Source organism: Myotis brandtii, unplaced genomic scaffold (assembly GCF_000412655.1).
Source record: "Myotis brandtii unplaced genomic scaffold, ASM41265v1 scaffold69, whole genome shotgun sequence".
Classification (NCBI taxonomy): domain Eukaryota; kingdom Metazoa; phylum Chordata; class Mammalia; order Chiroptera; family Vespertilionidae; genus Myotis; species Myotis brandtii.
In genome coordinates, this window is record NW_005370700.1 from 1,161,254 (window position 1) to 1,168,430 (window position 7,177).

General features: G+C 43.6%; 1 protein-coding gene across 3 annotated transcripts in view; it reads left to right on the top strand.

The window, feature by feature from the left end:
* Positions 1–7,177, top strand: part of PIGN (phosphatidylinositol glycan anchor biosynthesis, class N) — an 88,985-nt gene that overhangs the window by 80,549 nt on the left and 1,259 nt on the right. The gene's annotated exons all lie outside the window — the stretch shown is intronic.

Genomic DNA, 7,177 nt, shown 5'->3' on the forward strand with positions numbered 1-7,177 from the left:
TGGCTGCCGGCCGCCATCTTGGTTGGCAGTTAATTTGCATATCACCCTGATTAGCCAATGGGAAGCGTAGCGGAGGTATGGTTAATTACCATGTTTGTCTATTATTAGATAGGATCATAAGATTTACCATCTTAACCATTTTTAAGTGTATATTTCAGTATTAAGTATACTCACATTGTGCATCCAACCTCTAGAACTTCTTTATCTTGCAAAACTAAAATTCCTTATTTGCCCCTGCCCCAGCCCCAGGCAACCGCCATTCTCTTTTCTGTCTCTATGAATTATGCTATTCTAGGTACCTTATCTAAGTGGAATTACATAATATCTGTCCTTGTGTCACTGGCTACTTTCACTTAGCATAATGTTCTCAAGGTTCAGCCATGTTGTAGCATGTGTCAGGATTTCTTTTTTTTTGAATCCTGGAACATTCTGTTGTATGTATATACTAGGGATCCAGTGCACGAATTTGTGCACCTTGAAAGGAACTGTGGGCTGCAAGGCTGTGATGGGCACAGGGGCGGGTCTGGGCCCATTCTCTGTGCCCCCAATCGGCCCCTCCTGCTACGGCCCCCAGTCCCCTGTCTGCCGTCAGCCCCGCTCCTGCCACTGCCACTCCCACGTGCTGACAGTGCCAGCCCCGCTCGCACCCGCTGATGGTGCTGAGCGATTGGGGCCAATGCTAGCAGCGGGTGTAAGCAGGGCTGGCGCCATCAGTGGGTGCGAGCATGAGTGGCTGCCCCGAGCGCCCCTCAGGAGCAGGGGGAGGTGGAGAAGCCCTCAGGAGCAATTGGCGCCTGCAGCTGCCGCTCGCACCAGCTGAGGTGCTGAGTGATCGGGACTGGCGCTGGGCGCCGGCAGAGAGTGGGATTGGCAGCTCCAGTACCAGCTTGCGAGTGCAGGTAGGGTTGGCGCTGGCAATGGGTGCAAGCGGCGGCACCGGCAGCGGGTGCAAACGGGGCTGTTGCTGGCAGCAGGTGCAAGAGGCTGTTGCTGGCAGCAGGTGCAAGAGGCAGCTGCTGGCCCCAATCACTCCTCAAGAGCTGGGGGAGGTGGAGAAGCCCTCAGGGGCAATCGTGGCCAGCAGCCGGTGCTTGCACCCACTGATGGCACCAAGTGATTGGGGCTGGCGCCAGGCACTGGCAGTGGGTGCAAGCGGCGACTCCGGTGCCAGTAGTGGGTGTGAGCGGAGCCGGGGTCTGCGCCGTCAGCAGGTGTGAGTGCCAGGCAGGACTGCGGTGCATACGAGCAAAGAATTTTCAGTAACCACCAGAGGCATACTCCGATGACAGTGACCGGTGCCCTGCCTTGGTCTGGCACCCCCACTCACCTGCTCCACCATCCTGCTGCGGCCAACGCCCACCATGTTCCGCACACGCCCCCTGGTGGTCAGCACGCGTCATAGCAACCAGTTCTGTTGTTCCAATGTTTGGTCTATTTGCATATTAGGGTTTAATATATATAGATCATTTTGTTTATCCTTTCATTTATCAGTGGATACTTAGGTTGCTTCCACCCTTTGGTTATTGTGAATAATGCTGCTGTGAACATGGTTGTGCATTACCTGTTTGAGTCCCTACTTTCAGTTCTATCAGATATATGTACCCAGAAGTAGGATTGCTGGATCATATAGTAGTTGTAGTCTTAATTTTTTGAGAAACCGCCATAATATTTTTCATAGGAGTCATACCATTTTACATTCCTACCAACAGTACACAGAGTTCCAATTTCTCCACATCTTCGCCAAACCTTTCCTGCTTCCATTTTTGTTTTGTTTTGATATAGTCATCCTGATGGGTGAGAGGTGTAGCTCATTGTAGTTTTGATTTGCATTTCCCTAGTAATTAAACTTGTTGAACATTTTTCATATACTTGTTGGCCATTTGTATGTCTTCTTTGGGGAAATATCTATTCAACTTCTTTGCCCATTTTGAAGTGGGTTTTGGCTTTTTATTGTTTAGTTGTAGGAGTTCTTTATATACTAGTATTCTGCATATTAACTCCTTATCATATATATGATTTACAAATATTTTCTCCTATTCTGTAGGTTGCCTTTTTCCTCTGTTAATTGTTCCCTTTGATGCACAGGAGTTTTTAATTTTGAGGTAGTTCAGTTTAGCTATTTTTATATTTGTTACCTGTGTTTGCTTGATCATCTTTAACCAAGGCTTTGATCCATTGCAAAACTTGCACATAACATCTACTATGATGTTCTTCTTGGTACTTGTATGGTACCTCTGGCCCTATTCCTTGCACTCCTTTATACAACTATTGTGGGAATAAAGTGTTCATCAGAGAGGAAATAATAGCAAAAAGCAAGGCTGCGGAGGCATAAAACAAACCATGAGCATCATTCAAACTGAGGGAAACAGCATGAGCATTAGCACCCGAAGGCTGAGAAAGCTGTGATGGCCCTCTCGGCAGTACGAGCCCCGAGAAAACGATGTGAACTCGTGTGTCAGTACTTTACTGAGTTATGACACATATTAAAATACTATGTAATTAATGCTAGACCGGGTACGAACTGCTGTAGAAACATTTGTGGGTTTTTACTATGGGAGCTGACCTACACCTACTGTGACCATGTGTCTGGGTTCACCTGGAACAGCCCTGGTTTATGCTTATTGTCCTAGTGTATTCATGACACAACATTAAAAATCCCAAGTGAATGGGAAGGTGATAAAGGCACAGCCAGTTAATGAATTATGTGAAGCCTCAGTTTATCTCACTCTCAATGCTTCATCTTCACAGGTCTAAAGCCCATAAGTTATATGGGGTGCTTGCCCTGGGAGACTTCTCGAAGGCAGATTTAATAGAGGATTCCAGAGCTCAGTTCTGCTCACCAGGCTGAGGCATTGACTAGCCAGCACAAATTCCCCATGCACTTTCCTGGCCATTCCCGCTGAAATTTCTCCCGGCCCTGCTTTTGTCTTCCCTGTTTCTTATTGTTCTGTCCTAAAGAGGCCCACTTAATGAAGGAAGGTGATTACAGAAGGCAGGGTAGAGAGTGAAAGGGGTAGGGATGGGGAAACAAAATGAAATCTGTGTTAGTGAAATGGACTTTCCAAAGGGATTGTCCCAGTTGATGCTGTAAGGTGAGGTTTTTGCTGCTGTTGCTGCTGCTGCTCTTGTCCATAAGTTAGAATTCTAGAACTTTCCCTGTGTTTCTCATACAACAGACATAGCATATACTGCTGCAATGAGCCATGCGGTACAGGTCTACGGTTAAGAGTGTTTCATGCATCTTCGTAAGCATCTGAGTGCTAGGGAAAGGCTTTGCTGATGGGGGGAAATATGCTTTAAGACTCAAAATTGCAGCATTATATAATAGGGTTCACATATCAAAATTTCATTATTCTGCCTGGCCAGTGTGGTTCAGTGGTTGAGCATCGACCTATGAACCAGAAGGTCATGGTTGGATTCTCAGTCAGGCCACATGCCTGGGTTGTGGGCTCGATCCCAGTCTGGGGTGTGCAGGAGGCAACCGTTCAACGTTCTCTCTCATCGTTGATGTTTCTATCTCTCCCTCTCCCTGCCTCTCTGAAATCAATAAAAAACATTTTTTTAGAAACTTCATTATTCTATTTTTCCTGCTCTTTATTTGTGAGAGTGTTGCTTTTAAGTTCTGGTTTTCTAATTATTCCTATGTGAATGTCTGTTTGAAAAGCTGAGGTGCTTCTTGTCACATTACAGATATTATTAAGCTTATTGGGGTTCCCTTGGTGGGAACCAGGTAATCTGAACTGCACTTCTACATTGGCCTCCCTTTGCGACAGATTTTATTTCCCAGTTCCTTTGTATCAGTGATACTGTTTATAATGTCAGCCATTTCATGCCTATTATTCACAGCAGTGGAATATTGTCCTACTATCCTTATTAATGTATTTCTTTATAAATACAGAAATGGCGAGAGTGTGTCCCAGCATTTTGGAGAGGAATGGGAGCTAGCCACCCCCATTAACATAGTCTCACTTGTATCGGGAATGTTTACAGTGTCAGTGTGGTGACCACAGCCAGTTTTCAAGTCGGTTTGAAAGATTCCTCAGCTATTTGTTTTGGGTTAATAGTTTCTTTAAAAATAAAGGCCAGAGTACGAGGACTTGAGACAGTATATCTGTTTATGGGGGTAGTCCAATAGGTTTCAAATGCATCTTCAGAGCAGATTTTACCAGAATGAAATTGAGGCTCTTGAAAGGGTGACTGCAGTCAATATGATCAACGGAAACGGGGTGTGAGTTCAGTGTCTAGGGAGAACCTATGGTACCAGGGCTGCTGTTGACGGCCGTGTGAAAAATGTCCTGCCCGGCCATAAAACTATGCTGGACTATGACAGCTATAATTTTCTTCTTCTGATCTTTCACACTGTCTCTTCATTCATAGCAGGTCATAAACTTTACAGAGTATAACCTTTTATATGGCGCACTGAGAGAGGAAAAAAATGCCTTTGAGGTAATTTTCATAAAACATTTAAATTTATGTTCTAAATGTATTTGATAGGGAGTGAATTGTAGTTTCATTTGATAGTGGTGTTGATTTGGACTTTGTTTTCTACACTCACTATTGTTATACCTTATTAAAATACAAATGACAGCTAAAATATCTTTTCTCTTTAGATATAATGAAAATTTCTGACTGTACTCAATAATACGTTAAAATCATCCTAAATGTAATTACTAAGTACCATAAAATATCTCTACTCTTATAAATGAATACCAAGCTTTATTAAAATCAATAATTCTCAATCTTTTACTTACCCAGTACATCTGGCAGATATGACCTGCCTAGTACACTGACTGGGGAGAATACAGCCAACCTTTTATCACTGCTGTACAAGTTGAAAAGGCCTGCATGGTGATTCCATATGCCCTTCCGACTCACTCTCTCTACCATCACACATGTACACCTTGAAAATCACTGCTTTAAACGATGTCAAAATAGTCATGGGGGGAGAGTGGGAACAGCAAACTCATTTCAAGTTGAAATTTGGTACTCCTTTAACTCTCTGTGCTTAGATGACACAGACTTGATAGATGGGAAATATCAGGAGCTGAATGCCTTATGGCTCGATTGCATGAAGATAATGAGTTTTACAACTGTTCCCTGCCAATAACATTAGCTTAAATGAGCCAGGAGTCAGTCATTTCAGGCCATTGTAAGGAGATGAGTGATCTGATGAGAAAGTGGAACTTGGTTTATGGTCAAGGAATGGGTTTGCATTCTGCTAATGTAAGAAACATTCCATCAAACCTGTGAAAAAATTTTTGTGAGTTTATTTGAGCTAAACTGTTGACAAATGCCAGGAAGCAGAATCTCAACGGATTGAGATAATGCTCTGGAAAATGGCAGTTTTACACCTTGTTTTATACATTACAATCAAAAGAGGAGATGTAAGTGGGCTACATGAAATCCCTTGGAGATAGATTAGGGAGAAAACAAAGTAGGGGAAAGCAATGGGGTTGGATAAAAAGTAAAATGATAGACACATACTTGTTTTACTTAGGTTGGTGCAGGAAGTCAACAATTAGGTCAATAACAATGAGGGGATTAGTGGGCTCCACAGAGGGTTGCCTGTGCTTTGAGGGGTCCAAAATAAAGAAAATTACTTTGACATTCCAACAATATGTTATCATAGATGCAAAAAGGGAATAGACAGGCTCAGTTAAGACCTTCGTCAGGGAAGATACCAGTCTAGGACATGACTACCCACCATAAACGGCTTTTTAGTTTTAAAAAAATTAATTTCAGGCCATCCTTTGTGGTTACTTTAGGTCTCTGAGTTTGCAAGGCTGCTATGCAGGCCTTCCCTGAGCTAGTCAAGTTAGCATGTAGCCCCTTTTTGTTCACATGTTTATGATTTCTATTTTAGGGGAGTCTGATTTCAGTCCAGATTTAACCTGCTTGGATAATGTAAAACAAAAGAAGTTTCTCTGATTACAAATTACTTGCTTTTTTTAAAATATATTTTTTATTGATTTCAGAGAGGGAGAGATAGATAGAAACATCAATGATGATAGAGAATCAGTGATTGGCTGCCTCCTGCACATCCCCTACTGAGAATCAAGCCTGCAACCCGGGCATGTGCCCTTGACTGGAATCGAACCTGGGACCTTTCATTCCACAGGCCGATGCTCTATCCATTGAGCCAAACGGGCTAGGGCACAAATTACTTGCTTTAATAGCTTATTTAATAAATAGTAATCAATGTCCCACAAGACCTTGTATTGGACCTCAGAGATGCAGTGGGGGAAGAAAGAAAGACCATCACCCCTGTCTCTATGGCAGTCTAGGGCAGAGGTCACAAATCCAATATCCTATCACATGTTTATTTTACAGTAAAAACAAACAAAAGTTTCAGAAATCCTACTTAATGTTAATATTTGTTTAGCAATTAAGGGTCTGATTTTATTGTTATCTTTTTTAGGTCAGGAGCCTACCCTAGACCAGACCCCGATTTCTAACAGAACTAGTTCTAATTTCTGTTTTTTAGTCAACTCTTCCTTTCTACTGCAAGTTTATTTTATAAGATGAACCTAGAGAAACATTCCAAATGAGAATGTCCTAACCAGTGTCTTTCCAAAGGCAATCTCACCAAACTATAAAGCTTTCCAATCGGAGGTTCTTGCTTACAAGCTGTAACACCACCAAAAAATAAAAATAAAATCTGCTCAGAGTAGGGAACCCTTCTGTCCTGGCCTTGGGGGGCCTTGCCTGTGGGCGACCACCTGACAGCATGCAAAGCTTTGCCTGGTTTGGCCGAGGTCAGCGATTGACATTTGGGGCGCTATCCACCTAGTGAAGTAGAGTTATCAAAAGGTGGGAGGGAGACCTGTCAGGCTCCTTTCCCTTTTCCCCTTAATCTCCTTGTCCCTGAAAGTAATCGTCCTGTTTTACTCATCTGGGCCAAGACAAGTTCTCTGAGGCTAAACCTGGGAGCCATTCCTGGAAGGCGCTCCTATCACCAGCACCCGGGGGACCTGTTTGCTGGGGGTAGAGGCCAGGATAGGGAAGAAAGCATGGCCTCCCTCCATCAAGCCAGCCTCTTATAGGCCTGCCCAAACATCTCCCTCCTGTTGAAGATGTGAAACGTGAATCTGTTATAAAGGTAGATAGTTAAATGCAAGTCTGGTAGGCTCTGTAAATAAAGAACGTGCCAATCTGCACGCGGATCAGTGCGGGGGTG